At 40.8% G+C, this 16,553-nt stretch overlaps 1 protein-coding gene across 3 annotated transcripts in view; it reads right to left on the bottom strand.

Annotated features, from left to right (window-relative positions):
* LOC122235394 (small ubiquitin-related modifier 2-like) overlaps positions 1-15,201 on the bottom strand; it is a 154,563-nt gene extending 139,362 nt beyond the window's left edge. For 2 of the 3 annotated variants that reach the window (XR_006213459.1, XM_042974631.1), the window contains exons 1-3: positions 15,070-15,201; positions 13,733-13,790; positions 3,374-3,537 (exon numbers count right to left, since the gene is read on the bottom strand). The gene's annotated coding sequence lies outside the window, so the exon portion shown is untranslated. The remainder of the gene's footprint in view (positions 1-3,373; positions 3,538-13,732; positions 13,791-15,069) is intronic. The other variant, XM_042974632.1, reaches the window with a different exon arrangement.
* Between the last annotated feature and the right edge of the window lie 1,352 nt (positions 15,202-16,553).

The raw sequence follows: 16,553 nt of genomic DNA, 5'->3' as shown, positions 1-16,553 counted from the left end.
GGACAATTCAGGACTTTATTGAAATTGCTGTCTCAACTTCCCCTCATGGGTCTTCCAGATGCTAGTAAAAATATTAGGTTAGTTAACAAGAGAATAGGGAAGAAGTGAGAGGAGAGTCAAGGGACTTCCCAATAAGGTGGAAAGTTTTAAACAGTTATTATGGAAAAAGGCAAATATTATGGAATAAGGCAAATATTGATAGGAGTGAAACAAACAGGGAAAAAGAAAGGGGAGAGTCACAGGATTTGTCCTGCAGGGTAAAAATGTTTAGATAGTTGAGAAATGGGATGAATAAAATGGACATTGATGGGGTTAAAACCAAGGTTTTTTTTTTTTTTTCAAAACCAAGGTTTTAATATAGCATTACCAAAGGTTGGGAGGGCCAAAGGGCCCCCCTGCTGGTTCCCCAACATTAAAGTGCTCCTAACAAATCTAGTCTATTTATCCCAGTTGGAAAATTTAAAAAGCGTAAAGGCTGAGTTTACAATGAGAAACCTGACCAATAATGTGCTTGTGGCAGTGTTTAGGCATATTAATCAAGTTAAAGATTGACAAAAAGGGCCAGGGGCCCTTGGCTCAAGCTCTCACTGGAGGCCCAAAGCTTTCTACACAAGAATGGATAAAATGATCAGAGGGTGGGAAAGAGATTTCCAGGACTCATTGACATAGGAGCCTCATGTGTTGTGGTGCCAAAATCCATTGGTGAAGCCCAGACACAGGCTACAATTAGACTGAGAGAACATATTATGTCACACAGGGGAATACGTTCCCTGTCAAGTATTGCAAAACCAAAACCTGTTGATGAAGTCCTAATGGGAGCTACAGTTAAGAATATAAGGGTTGGGGCGCCTGGGTGGTTCAGTTGGTTGAGCATGCGACTTCGGCTCAGGTCATGATCTCGTGGTCTGTGAGTTCGAGCCCCGCATCGGGCTCTGTGTTGACAGCTCAGAGCCTGGAGCCTGCTTCAGATTCTGTGTCTCTGCTCTGCCCCACCCCTGCTCATGCTCTGTCTCTCTCTGTCTCAGAAATAAATAAAAAATTAAAAAAAATTAAAAAAAGAATATAAGGGTTAATGGAATCAAGGTAAAAGTTTGTAGAAGAATTGGTATGTTTGAACAGGATTTATATGAAGAGGTTGTCTCTTTTATCTGATTGCATTATGGGGATGGACACTGTATCTGACTGGGGAACACTTCTCCATCTAGTATTCTAAGACAAAAGGCATGCAGATCCATCTTTCAAGCAATGCTAACTGGACATGCTAAATGTAAACTAGTAAGACTGCCTGAGTCTACACAGTATGGAATAGAAGCTAGAGTGCTGGTGGGGACAAGTTCTCTATGACATATGGCAACACAGGCTGTGCTCTGTACAGTTCCAGGGGCTACCATTTATCATTTGTACAGGACCCCTGATTCTTACCCCCTGGAATCAAGAGAGAGGCAGGGGTAACTAGAGGGAAGCCATCAGAAGCCCCAGTGAAGGATAGTGTAGACAGTAGCAGCTAGGACTTCAGTGTAGTAGTAGAGGTCTATCCATTAGTGCATTAATACCTCCCTCAGTAGTGTCTGTTTCCTGTGCTTATTCCCCTCTGTTACACAGAGTTTCTGAAGAATGTTAAGTTTGTAAATGTTAGTCTGGCTTGCTGAGCGTGGAACCTGCTTAAGATTCTCTGTCTCTCTTCCTCTGCCCCTCTCTCCAGCTCCTGTTCTCTCTCTCTCTCTCTCTCTCTCGCTCTCACTCTACCTCTCTAAGATAAAAAAGGGGGGTGCATAAAAAGACACATTCCACAGTTAGACCATGAGAACTGATGACCCCTGATGGCTAGAAGTGGTAGTGACAACAGTTCTTCCAGATGGACAAGGAGAAACATGTCAGGGTTGAGGAAATGAGCCAGAAGTTGGGACACACAGGGATTCCCTTCTGTCAGGGTTGTTCCATTAACAAATAGGCATTATTACCACTTCCATGTTTCATACAATAAAACAGATTCAGAGGCTGTGGCATTAGATCTTCAGATTTGTAGTCCATTACCCTTTGTAGTAAACTATGCTACAAGTCCCTGAGATAAATACCTTAGATGTAGTGGAGTATTTTGCCTGTTCCCACCCTTCAATGGAAAGGGAGGGATATACTGCTGGAAGATGATATATATGTTAAAAAGCAGGTTTCTGCGGACTTTGGGGAGAGAGCTGTGACCTACACAAATTGTGAATGTCCAGCAAAAGTGAAGAGAAACCAGAAAAAATAGAATAAAAAATCCAGCAATCTCTCCCTTTGTGACACTTGGTCAAAATTGTTGGTGCATACTGCATTCTATAAATGAAGACAGGTTAGTGTTTTTACTGTTGGATAGCTTTCTAATTGGCTTGGGATTAGGCAATGGAAAAGGCTTTCCTGCCTGCCTAATATCTTCTCTGGGAGAAACAATATTCTGTGGGAGTTTGAGGGGTCTTTGTGGGTACATAAGAATGCTTGTTCCTCGGGGCAGCTGGGTGGCTCAGTTAAGTGTCTGACTTTAGGTCAGGTCATGATCTCACAGTTCATGAGTTCGAGACCCACATTGGGCTCTGTGCTGACAGCTCAGAGCCTAGAGCCTGCTTCAGATTCTGTGTCTCCCCCTCTCTCTGCCCCTCCCTGCTCGCTCTCTCTCTCTCTCTCTCTCTCAAAAATAAGCATTAAAAATTTAAAAAGAATGCATGTTCCTCAACAAAATCAATGAATGAAGTATTTTGAACAAAATATTTGAAATTCTTCTTAAAAAATTCATAAACAGTTGTTTTTAGCTTAGATTTTGTCTGGAAATGTCAGAAATTCAGTGGGCCACAGAAACTCTGATGGAAACAGCTTTCCATATGGAGCAGAATTGCCTCTATCACATTCCTGACAACTAGCTATTCATTAGTTGTGTGAACAGCTGTAGTAACAAGTAGTCCATTGCACTTTTAGGTCTATTACAAATATAAACCCCTGGACAAATTCTATGCAGGTTGAGCATAGGTAGTCCAGTGAGTGAATGCATATGGTCAAGGCTAAAGGTTGTAATAAAACACCTTGGGAACCCAAAATTGTTCATTTTATATACTTTTCCTCAGAAACAGTGAAAGTTGGATGGGGAAGATGAGTAGAAAGAAGAATTTCTACATAAATTCACTTTTATTATGCTTTCTCTTGGAAAGTCATATAAAAGCACATTTCTCCATTCTTGGAGCTCAGTTGCTACTGGCATTTTATTTCTGTATTAGTCAGGGTTCTTCAGAGTAACAACCAATAGAATATATATGTATGTATATATGTATATTATGTAGGTAGGTAGGTAGGTAAGTAGGTAGGTATTGAGGTATGTGTTTATTTGTTATAGGAATTGGCTTACGTGGTTATGGAGGTCAAGAAACCCTGAGATCTGCTGTCTGCAAGCTGGAGAACCAGGAAAGCTCGGGCATAATTTCGTCAGAGTCCAAAGGCCTGAGAATCAAGGGGCTGATGGTGTAAGTCCCAGTCGGGGTCTGCAAGTTGGAGAACCAGAAGCATCAATGTCTGAAGGCAGAAGAAGATGGATGTTTAAGCTTAAGCTGAGAGAATGAATTTACTCTTTGTCCACCTTTTCCTTCTATTCAGGCCCTCAGTGCATTGGGTGATGCCCCCCTGTATTGGTGAGGGCCATCTTTGTTATTCCGTCTATTGATTCAAATGCCAATCTTTCCCAGAGTCACTCTCATAGACATGGATATAATGTTTTGCCAGCTATCTGGATATCCCTTAGCCCAGGCCAGTTGACATATAAAATTAACCATCACAATTTCTATGGAGAATATTTATTTTTTTTATAGCCCATGAGATAAGGGACATGTACATATACGATGATGGCCTTACATGTATGAAGAGAAAACTGGGAACAGCTCCTAGGAGTCAGGTTGCTCCAACAAATAGATTGGTTAACAAATGAATTTAATTAATTAGAATGAAATGGATAATACCTTGATAAAATAGTCCTTCATGGTAAGTTTGAGAAAAAGACATTCTAAAGGCCAGAATCTAAAGGCTCATCTGCTTGTCTCAATCTGTTCTGTTCCTGCCTAATGTTAAGACTCATTATCTCTATGTTTATGGCCTTGATGATGATGATGGTTTCACAGGTATATACCTATTGCCAAGCTCATTGAATTGTATACAATAAATGTGTACAACTTTTTACATGTCAAAAAAAGACTTCATTGTCTCTAATTTGGATCATTAACATAGTCTTCTTTGTTCTTGTTTTTTTTTCCACTTTCACTATGATGTGTATAGGTGTGGATTTCTTTTTATTTATCCTGCATAGGATTCAAGGGGCTTCTAGAATCCTTGGAGTATTGCCTTTCATCTGCTCTGGAAAATTTTTTGCCATCATCTTCCCCATTTCTCTTTCCTGTCCTTCTGAGACTCAACTGTACTATAGACCTTCTCACTCTATTCATTGTGTCTCTTATCATATATTTTCTTTTTTTCCCTATAATTTGTTTCACTAGAAGGAATTCTGGATGATTTCTTCTTATCTACCTTTCAACTTATTAATTCTCTCTTAAGGGAGTGGCATGATATAAAGTGCTAAATGGGAAAAACCTACAGCCAAGAACACTATCTGGCAAGGCTATCATTCAGAAAAGAGAGATAATGAGTTTCCCAGAGAAACAAAAACTGAAGCGGTTCACGACCACTAACCCAGCCCTGCAAGAAATATTAAAAGGGTCACTTTAAGTGGAAAGGAGAGAGCAAAAGTGACAGTATAAAGGTATGAAACACAAAAGCAGTAAAAATGAATATTTCTATAAAAAAATCACTTAAGGTACTCACAAAAAAAGATATAAAATATAATAACATATACCTAACAGGTAGAGATGAGAAAAGAATGGGTTCAAACTTAAATGACCATCAAGTTAACATAGACTGCTATATGCAGAAGAGGTTATATACAAGCCTAATGTTAACCATATATCAAACCACTAATAAATATACAAAGAATAAAGAGAAAGAAATCCAAATATATCACTAAAGAAAATTAACAAAACATGAAAGAGAAAAAGATGAGAAAGTATCAGAGAAAATCTTCAGAAACAACCACAAAAACAAATAAAAATGATAATAAATATGCAACTATCAATAGTTACTTTGAATGTAAATGGACTAAACCCTCCAACCAAAATACACATGGTGACAGAATGGATAAAAAACAAGACCCATCTATATGCTGCCTACAGGAGACTCATTTCAGACCTAGACACCTGTAGATTGAAAGTGAAGGGATGGAGAAACATCTATAATAAAAATGGATGTCAAAAGAAAGTTGGAGTAGCAATACTTAGATCAGACAAAAAGACTTTAAAGAAAGTTTGTAACAAGAGACAAAGAAGGACACTATATAATCATAGAGGGGACAATCCAACAAGAAGGTATAACATTTCTAGATATTCATGCATCCAACATAGGAGCACCCAAATACATAAAACAGTAACAAACATAAAGGAACTAATCAATAATAATTCAATAATAGTACGGGACTTTAACACCCCACTTACAGCAATGCACAGATCATCTAAACAGAAAATCAACAAGGAAACTGGCCTTGAATGACACACTGGAACAGATGGACTTAACAGATGTATTCAGAACATTCCATCCTAAAACAGCAGAGTACACACTCTTTTCAAGTGCACATAGAACATTCTCTAGAATAGATCACATATTAGGCCACAAAACAAGCCTCAACAAATTCAAGAAGATCAAAGTCATACCATGCATTTTTTTGACCACAACACTATGAAACTAGAAATCAACCACAAGAAAAAAATCTGGAAAACCATAAATACATGGAGGTTAAATAACATGTTACTAAACAATGAATAGGTCAATCAGGAAATAAAAGGATAAATTAAAAAGTACATGGAAACAAATGAAAATGAAAACACAATGGTCAAAACCTTTGGGATGCAGCAAAAGCAGCCCAAAGAGGAAAGGATATAGTAATACAGGCCTATTTCAAGAAGCAAGAAAAACTCAAATAAAAAATGTAACCTTATACTTAAAGAAGCTAGAAAAAGAACAACAAACAAAAACCTAAAACCAGCAGAAGGAAAGGAATAATAAAAAATAGAGCAGAAATAAATGATCTAAAAAGTAAAAAAAAAAAAAAAAAAGAAAAGATCAATGAAACCAGGATCTGTTTCTTTGAAAAAATCAATAAAATTGAGGGGCACCTGGGTGGCTCAGTAGGTTAAGCATCCAACTCTTGATCTCACTTGAGGTCACCATCTCATGGTTCATGAGATTGAGTCCTGCGTTGGACTCTGCGCTGAACAGTGCAGAGCCTGCTTGGGATTCTCTCTCTCTGCCCCTCCTGCTCTCTCTCTCTCTCAAAATAAATGAATACAATTTTTAAAAAATCAATAAAACTTAGCCAGACTTACCAAGAAAAAAAGAGAAAGGACTCAAATAAATGAAATCACAAAGGAGAGAGGAGAAATGACAACAACATCACAGAAGTACAAATAATTATAAGAAAATATTATGAAAAATTATTTGCCAACAAATTGCACAACCTAGAAGAAATGGATAAATTCCTCAAAATAAACTACCAAAACTGAAACAGGAAGAAATAGAAAATTAGAACAGAGTAATTGGCAGCAATGAAATTGAATCAGTAATCAAAAAACACCCAACAAACAAAAGTTCAGGACCAAATGGCTTCACAGGCAAATTCTACCAAACATTTAAAGAAGAGTTAATACTTATTCTTCTCAAACTATATTTAAAAAAAAGGAAAGGAAGGAAATCCTCCAAACTCATTCTATATGCCAGCATTACCCTGATACCAAAATCAGATAAAGACACCACTAAAAAAACAGAACTACTGGCCAATATCCTTGATGAACATAGATGCAAAAATCCTCAACAAAATATTGGCAAGCCAAATCCAACAATACATTTAAAAAAATCATTCACCACGATCAAGTGTGATTTATTCCTGGATTGCAACAGTAGTTAAATATTGGCAAATCAATGTGATACATCACATCAATAAGAGAGAGGCTAAGAACCATATATGATTATTTTAACAAACACAGAGAAAGCATTTGACAAAGTACAACATCCATTCATGATAAAAACCCTCTGAAAATTAGGTCTAGAGGGAACATACCTCAACATAATAAAGGCTGTATGTGAAAAACCCACAGCTAACATCATCCTAAATGGGCAAAAACTGAGAGATTTTCCTCTATGGTCTGGTACAAGATAAGAATGTCCATTCTCACCACGTTATTTAATATACTACTGGAAGTCCTAGCCACAGCAACCAGACAACAAAAAGAAATAAAAAGCATCCAAATTGTCAAGGAAGAAGTAGAACTTTCACTATTTTCAGGTGACATGATACTATATACAGAAAACCTGAAAGACTTTGCCAAAAACTTGCTAGAACTGATAAACAAACTCAGTAAATTCACGGGATGCAAAAATCAATGTACAGAAATATGTTGCATTTCTATACACCAATAATTAAACCGCAGAAAGATAAGTTAAGAAAACAATCTCATTTACAATTGTACCAAAAATAATAAGATATCTAGGAATAAACCTAACCAAAGAGGTGAAAGACCTGTACGCTGCAAACTTATAAAACATTGATGAAAGAAACTGAAGAAGACACAAATAAATGGAAAGATATTCCATGTTTATGGATTGGAAGAACAAATATTGTTAAAACGTCTATACTACCCAAATAAAACTACATATTTAATGCAATCCTTATCACGATAACAACATTTTTCACAGAACTAGAACAATTAAAATTGATATAGAACCATAAAAACCTGAATAGCCAAAGCAATCTTGAAAAAGAAGAGCAAAGCTGGAGGCATCCCAATTCTGGATTTCAAGTTATATTACAAAGCTGTAGTAATCAAAACAGTATGCTACTGGCACAAAGATAGGCACATAGGTCAATGGAACAGGACAGAAAACCCAGAAATAAACCCACAACTTTATGGGTCAATTAATGTTCAACAAAGCAGGAAAGACTATCCAATGGGAAAAAGACAATCTCTTCAACAAATAGTGTTGAGAAAACTGGACAGCTACATGCAAAAGAATGAAACTGGACTTCTTTCTTACACTGTTCACAAAAATAAATTCAAAGTTGATTAAAGACCTAAATGTAAGAACTGGAAACATAAAAATCCTAGAACACAGGCAGTAACTTCTTTGACATCAGCCACAGTAACTTTTTCCAGATAGGTCTCTGGAGGCAAGAGAAACAAACGTAAAAAGAAACTATTAGGATTACATCAAAATAAAAAGCTTCTGCACAGCAAAGTTAATCAACAAAAGGCAACCCAGTAATGGGAGATGACATTTGCAAATTACATATCTGATAAAGGGTTAATATCCAAAATATGTGAAGAACTTACACAACTCAACATCCAAAAAACAAATAATCCAATTATAAAATGGGCAGAAGATTTCTCCAAAGACATACAAATGGCCAACAGACACATGAAAAGATTCTTATCATCACTTACATCAGGGAAATGCAAATCAAAACTACAATGAGATATCACCTCATCCCTGTCAGAATGGCTAAAATCAACAACACAAGAAACAATAGGTATTGATGAGGATGTGAAAAAAGGGGAACCCTCTTCCACTGCTGGTGGGAATGCAAACTGGTGCCGCCACTCTGGAAAACAGTATGGAAGTTCCTCAAAAAGTTTAAAATAGAAGTACCCTATGATCCATGAATTGTACTACTGGATATTTACCCAAAAAATACAAAACACTAATTCAAAGGGATACGTGCACCTCTGTTTATAGCAGCGTTATTTATAATAGCTAAATTATGGAAGCAGCCCAAATGTCCATCGACTGAGGAATGGATAAAGAAGATGTGGTATGTATACACACACACAAACAAACACACACACAAAAATGGAATGTTACACAGCCATAAAAAGAATGAAATCCTGTCATTTGCAATGACATGGATGGAAGTAGAGAGAATTATGCTAAGCAAAAGAAGTCAGTCAGAGAAAGAGAAATACCATGATTTCATTCATACGTAGATTTCAAGAAACAAAACAAAGGAGTAAAGGGGGAAAAAGGGAGAGGGAGAGAGGAAGAGGGAGAGGGAGAGAGGGGGAGAGGGAGAGGAAGGGGGAGAGGGAGAGGAAGGGGGAGAGGGAGAGGAAGGGGGAGAGAAAGAGAAGGGGGAGAGAAAGAGGGAGGGGGAGAAAAAGAGGGAGGGGGGAGGGAGGGGGAGAGGGAGAGGGAGGGAGGGGGAAAGAGGGGGAGGGAGGGAGAGAAAGGCAAAGAAACAGACTCTTAACTCTAGAGAACTGATGGTTACCAGAGGAGATGGGGGGGGGGGGATTAAACAGGTGATGAGAATTAAGGAGGGCACTTGTGATGAGCACCAGGTGTTGTGTGGAATTGCTGAATCACTATATTGTACACCTGCAAGTAATATTACTTGCAGTTCACCAACTGGAATTAAAATAAAAGCTTAAAAAATAATTCTCTTAAGTTTATTTTTCATTATACCTATCATTGTCTAACAGTTGTGTTTATTAATCTGTTAAACACATGCACTGAACTCTCAATCTTTATATTTTTTAGTTCTAGATGTCCTATTTGATTATTTTTCAAATTGACTGTCACTTTTTATGATTTTTTTTGTTCCCTGCAGCTATTTTAAAGCATATTTAAAAAATTTTTTTAACATTGTTTTGAGAGACAGAGACAGTGGGTGAGTGGGGGAGGGGCAGGGAAAGAGGGAGACAGAATCTGAAGCAGGCTCCAGGCTCTGAGCTGTCAGCACAGAGCCCGACTCGGGGTTGAACCCACGAACCGTGAGAACATGACCTGAGCCAAAGTCGGATGCTTAACTGACTGAGCCACCCAGGCGCCCCATTAAAGCTTATTTTTTATTTTTTTGAACTATAGTAAACCATAGTCATTATAGTCTGTGTGTCATAATTTCGATATCTGAAGTCTCTCTGAATTTTTGTCTATTTTTTCTTCCAGTTGTCACAATGATTTTTTTTCTTTGAGTGCCTACTTATTTTTAACTACATGCTGATATATTATAGAAAAATTATTTGTGAGACAGATTTCAGACCTAGAAGACAAAACCTTTCTGTGGAGAGTATTTTCACTTGCTCTTGTCAAATGCCTGGCAACAGTACCTGTCCAAGACTACTTTAATCCAGGTTCAGGAAAGAGAGTTCTTTGGATCACCTTGGTGATGGGTATCTAGGCTGCAAGCCCAAATGTCTGGCAACAGTGCTTGTCCAAGATTTCTTTGTTGTATTTATTTATTTTTTAGACACACATGTGCGTACACACATGCACACTTGAGCACGGGAGAGGCAGAGAGAGAGAATCCAAAGCTGGCTCTGCACTGACAGTAGCAAGCCCCTGGCAGGGCTTGAACTCACAAACTGTGAGAACATAACCTGAGCCAAAGTCAGATGCTTAACTGAGTGAGCCACCAAGGTGCCCCTGACCAAGACTCCTTTAATCCAACTTCAGGGATTGGGAGTTCCTTGGATCACCCTGCTGATGGGTATCTAGGCTACAAGTCCATGCAAGAGCTTGTTACTTCTGATTCATTGTTATCCTGGAGGGTAGCCACTTAGTTTCAGCTTAAAGTGGCTGAGTGGCTTATTAGATCTACTCATTTGGGAAGTGGGTTTCAACTTCTTGTCCCCTTTGCCCATAAGGTCATGAAAACCACAGCTCAGTTTCACAATACTTCTTTTGGATTCAGCAAATTCCCTTGGGCAAAAGTGGATTATAGTGCTGGGCTTTTCTATCCAGGTCCTTGTCTTCTTCTAGATTTTAGCCTCATCATTTCTTAGCTCTTAGTGAAGGTAATTACTTTTCATGTTTTATCTAGTTTTTTTTTTTAGTTGTCCTTATTTGGGATGATTAGTCCAAATTACTCAGTCTGCCATTACCAGAAGCAGAGGTATACAATATTCTCCTAACTGCTCTCCTCCCCAGTCTCATCCTTCCAGTTTCTCCTTCTCCCTCACAGAGGTACTGAATGTTTCTTCCTCATTGTATCATTTCCCCTGCACGAATCCATCAAAAGCTTACTGTTGAATGTACAACAGAAATCAAATTCTTTAGTTTGGACAATCAGATCTAAAACTCTTTTTTTTGCTGTACTTATTCACTGAATAGGTATTTACTGTGTGACCCTCACTAGGCCAGGTGCTACCTATTCTTTTTATTCTTACCTCTTTTACCTCTTGTCTTACCTCCCAACTCACATTACACTCCAGCCAAAATGGAATACTCTCTGTAATGTGGCAGAGCTGGGTCAGAACACAGATGGGTTAACGCCTAGGTCAGTATACCATGATCCTGTATTCAGGTTTAAGTCCATTAAACCTGGATATTTATGTATATTCTAATAAATTAACTATACAAAAGCTGAACACATACAAATTATACTGGCTTTTATAGATTTCTTGTTGACTTTGGGGGTATTTGTCATGGGAGTCTGGGATGTAAGCTCTGGAAGTAAACTATTGCCATCAAGTTTTTAGCAATCACTATAGTCACAAGGACACCTAGGGAGAAAATAATTCAGGCTTGCTTTGACAAATGTGGGACGGAGTGTGCAATTTGTTCCAGGGTGCTAAGAACAACCTGCTTGCAAACAAATTTACTCCCACCTGCTGGTGGTTGACTGAAATACCAGTCAAAACCAATTAATCACTGGAAAAACAAAAACAAAAACAAAAACCAGTTCTGGAACTAGGCCATTCTGGAAACAAGATTCTAGTTTTGGCCTCTGCCATGTAACCTTGGGCCAATTCCTCTTCCTTCTCTAGGCTTCAGTGTCCCCACATGTACAATTCAGGTGCTTGGGCAAAATTACCTGGAATGGCCTTTCTGTCTTTGATAAGCAAGGACTGTCTCCAAGGATGCCTGAGTGACCAGGGACAAGGGATGAAGGATTAAGGGCAGTATCGGTAGGCTTGACTGACCCACTCCTGTATGTAATGGTTAGTGATATATGGATACTCCCACTTTTTTTTTTTTTTCTAATCTTGCACTGGTGGGAAGGAAGCATTTGCTGCAATGGAAGGAAAAAAAAGGTACTAGGGAAAAGAGGGGAAAGGAAGGTGCTAGGGTGCTCTGCTGCTTGTAAGAAGGCAGAAAATGATGAGATATATTTTAAAAGTGATTTTAAAATGGTAAAAAAAAATAGATGGGTGGTTGTTGAGGTGGGGTAATGAGTTAAATCTTTAGCTGTGCAAAACACTCAGCTACCCCCAGGAGTTCCAAACAGAAGATTTGCAATATGCTGGGTACAAGCAGTCCCAACTCATTTACCAGATACTCAAGGAAAGACAAAGGGAACAATGTTTCTGTTTGAATGTCCTAAATTTTTTTTTTACATTTATTTATTTTTGAGAGACAGAGCACAAGTGGGGAAAGGGCAGAGAGAGACAGGGACACAGAATCCAAAGCAGACTCCAGGCTCTGAGCTGTCAGCACACAGTCCGACGTGGGGCTTGAACTCACAAACCGTGAGATCATGACCTGAGCCCAAGTCAGACACTTAATCGACTGAGCCACCCAGGCGCCCCTCTGTTTGAATGTTATAGTTAACCAAAAGCAAACTTGAAATCTGTTTTGATTTTTTCACTTTTACTTTTTTCTTTAATATTGTTTTGTTTTTGAGAGAGAGCACGAGCGTAAGCAGGGCAGGGGCAGAGAGAAGGGGACAGATGCAGAGAACAGAGGACAAGGACACAAAGCAGGCTCTGTGTTGACAGCAGCGAGCCTGACTGCCTGACGTGGGGCTCAAACTCAGGGAACTGTGAGATCATGATCTGAACTGAAGTCGGAGGCTCAACTGACTGAGCCACCCAGGTGCCCCTGATTTTAACACTTTTAAATGGCATGCCATCACTGAGTTCTATTTGTTGACTGCCTGTCTGGCTTATGTGCTCTAAAGAGGCCTCTTTCTAAACTTGTTTCATTTTTTTAAGCTTTTTATTTTTTAACGTTTATGTATTTATTTTTGAGAGAGAGAGAGAGAGAGAGAGAGAGAGCATGAGTGGGAGAGGAGCAGAGAGAGAGAGACACACAGAATCTGAAGCAGGCTCCAGGCTCTGAAGAGGTTAGTACAGAGCCCAACGCAGGGCTTGAACTCATGGACCCCGAGATGATGACCTGAGCCAAAGTCGGATGCTTAACCGACTAAGCCACCCAGGCGCCCCTTTAAAGTTTTTTTAATATTTATGAGAGAAAGAGAAAGAGAGAGAGAGAGAGAGAGAGAGAGAGAGAGAACGAGAAGGGGGAGGGGCAGAGAGAGAAAGAGAGACAGAATCGAAGCGGCCTCCAAGCTCTGAGCTGTCAGCACAGAGCCAGATGTGGGGCTCTAACCCATGTACCACGAGATCATGACCTGAGTGGAAGATGGACACTTAAAAGACTGAGACACCCAGGCGTCCCAAAACTTGCTTCATCTTGGAGATGGGAAGGACAGAGGGTAATGAGTGGAGGCATTTCCTCATTCTCTGATATCCTTCTATCCCACAGGACTATGTTCAGGGTAGTGGAAAAAATAGATGCCCTCTAGACAAAATGCCAGGCTTTTCCATATGATGGGGCCAGAATGCTGGAACAGTAGAATGGCCTGCTCTCTAGGGGCTAACTCCCTTAAAGATACACTTACCTTTACCTTCTTTTCCCCTTCTATGGTGTCAGCCAAGAACACTCCAACTCTGCATCCTCTAGTTGGGGGGTGGTGGTGAGGAGTAAAACAAAGGCAAGAGAAATGTAGCTTAAATTAAATCTTACAGTTTGCAGCCCACTGATAGATATCTGAAACATGCAGAGAGTGACCTTCCTTGAGGAATGCGTGGCTGCCTTACTTCCTTAATGTTTGTGTTTTGTTAAAAACTAAAAGTAACCTTATCTTAACAGCTAGTCCTCAAGGTCCTGAAAGCCTTGCTTCCAAATTCCTTAGAAACTTACTTTATCTCTATCTCCCTCCCTCCACAAACTTAAAAATATATAATCAGTCACTCCTCACAACCCCAGTGCAGCTCTTTCTGGCCACGGGTCCTGTCCCAGTGCTTTAATAAAATCACCTTTTTGCACCAAAGACGTCTCGGGAATTCTTTCTTAGCCGCTTGCTTATGAACCCCATCAGAGGGGATGCTCCTGGAGCCCAATTTCTGTCCTACTGAAGGGCCACTATTGCTGTGGCCAGAGTCCCCTCATAAAACTTATTTGCTGACCCTCCTCCACTCCACCCAGAGGCGAGGCACTGAGGTTTACTGGAGGCTCAAGCGTCTGGGAATGATAAGCAGTCTAGTACCTCCTGATTCCCCTAAGGTGTCCAGCTCTTTTAGAATACAGATTCAGCCAGGACACTCAAACCACTGCACTTCCTTCACCAAAACAAAAACAAACATAACAACAACAACAACAACAACAACAAAACCCACCAAACTCTTGGGCACACGCTCTTCCAAGAGAAAAGCAAATTTTGCATTTTTGCAGAGGCGGAGGTGCTGAGGCGGAGGAGGGTAAGTCAAGCAGCTGATTCCGGCCCAGCCCTCCAGCAACCAAGGTGCTGAAGCCTGCCCCTGGAGAAACCGCAGATGCCTGAAAGAGCAGAGGACTGAGCAGCGCCCTAGTTGCAGAAGGTAGTAGGATTGCACGTCTTTTTGTATGGCTCCTGGAATCTCCCGATTGGCTAGGCAGGCGCTGCCATGGAGTGGGCGGAGCCAGCGGCGCAGCTGGCTCAGTGCCCGCCCAGTTGCAGATGGGACTGGCTTCAGACCGAGCGCAATTCAAAGCACAGGACGCGTGCTACGGGCGCAGCATGGAGTAGAGCTCCTACCTGGCTGCTCCTCTCGCCGCGCGCGGGGCTCTGGGCTCCTGAGCGACTCCCGCACTTCTGTTCCCCTTGGTCTCAGTTCTTAAAAGTGATTTTTTGCGGAAGACCTACCGCCTCCTGCCTCCCTCCCCCCAGCTCCCTTTCGCCTCGCGCTTCCTGCTCACCTCCCTCTGTTCTTTTCCTGGTCTGAGGCCTAACCTGTGGTCGGTCTCAGCTATGCCATCCCGGGCTTGCTGGGAGCCGCTGTCCTCCTACGGCTCTTCGGAACCTGGCTCCTGGAGGGCGACGACCCTCCCCCCCCCCCTTCCACTCACCTTGAAATTCCACTTTGGCCTGTAGTGAATCCTCCGACGTTCTCAACGTCATCCTGGACCTCTTTTATTGGTAAGCGGGTTGCTAGGCTACGGTGAATGGAGAGGAGAAGAGGGAGGTGGTGGAGGGGGTGGTGAGTGGGCGGGTGATCTCTTGGTAGGAGCCCACTGGGGGGAACACATAGACCTGGGCTTCTGAGCCCCCCTATGCAACCTGCCCTTCGGCCCCTGAAGGGGTTGGTGGTGGTGATGAGGGTGGCCAGTTAAGATGGAGCCCTGTGTTTCAGCCTATATATTACAGTGGCACCTGATAGCACTCAGTTTCAGTGTGTGCCATATAGCAGGGGGTGAGGATACCACCACCCATTCATTCCCAGGGACTAAGGTTCCAGGCAGTTTGCAGTCACAGGCATTGGCCATTGTGTGTGTGCGGCGGGGGGGGGGGGGGGGGGTAAGCGGCGGGGGGGGGGGGGGTAAGGGTTGTTGGGTGTTAACATTACACAGAACAAAGAACCATTTTATTTATGTAAAAGAATGAGATTATTTGGGAAGAGCAGAATTACAATTTGTGATAAGCTATGGCAAACTATAGGCAAGTCTGAAGAGACAAAGGGAAGGCCAGCTTTTATTAGGTTTTAAGGAGAAATTGGGGAGAGTTCTGGACAAAAGTTGACTGGAGAACCAGAGTTTGAGGATGGGGGCGGGTTTCTCATTGGCTGTAGGTGGTGGTTAGTGTGTCTTGCTGGGTGGGGCGGGGATCTTCCTGTTCTTAAAGATAAGAGATAAATTCCTATGTGAAAAGTGCCTTCTTTTGTCAAAGTAATTATCTTCCTTCTTGCTAGTTTTGTAGGCTGCAGTGAGAGGTTTGTACTTGAGAAGTCCCACTCCTGGGCTTCCTGACTCCATTTTAAATGATGTTTCCTTCATTTATTTTCACATATCCCCCTTTTGATCAAGATTTTTCCTCGAAAGTATTGCTGAACAAGAGTCAGATTTTTTTAAATTTAGTGGTTTGTCCCTCAGTACCAGGAAAGATCTTCTTCAGTTGTCATTGACCCACATTGGAGGGAAAGTGCATAATGATTGGAAACCATCGAGGCCACATTTGAGGAATAAGGAAGCGTAGGAAGGAGAAATCTCAGTCACTTTCCATCTAAGGTCTATGTCTTGTCAAGGTCATAAACATTGGAGATCATCTTGAAGTGCTGAGCTAGCATCACCCTATTTGATGCATTACTTCTGCAGAGATTTGACAGGCATCAGGTCAAGTTTAAAATTAATTATACAAGCAGGATTAAAAGTAATATGACAAATACAGTTTATGTGATGGTTCCATA

This window comes from Panthera tigris, chromosome X, assembly GCF_018350195.1.
Source record: "Panthera tigris isolate Pti1 chromosome X, P.tigris_Pti1_mat1.1, whole genome shotgun sequence".
In the NCBI taxonomy this organism is placed as follows: Eukaryota; Metazoa; Chordata; class Mammalia; order Carnivora; family Felidae; genus Panthera; species Panthera tigris.
Note: the sequence above shows the minus strand (reverse complement) of the source record. Positions and strands in the feature narration are given on the sequence as shown.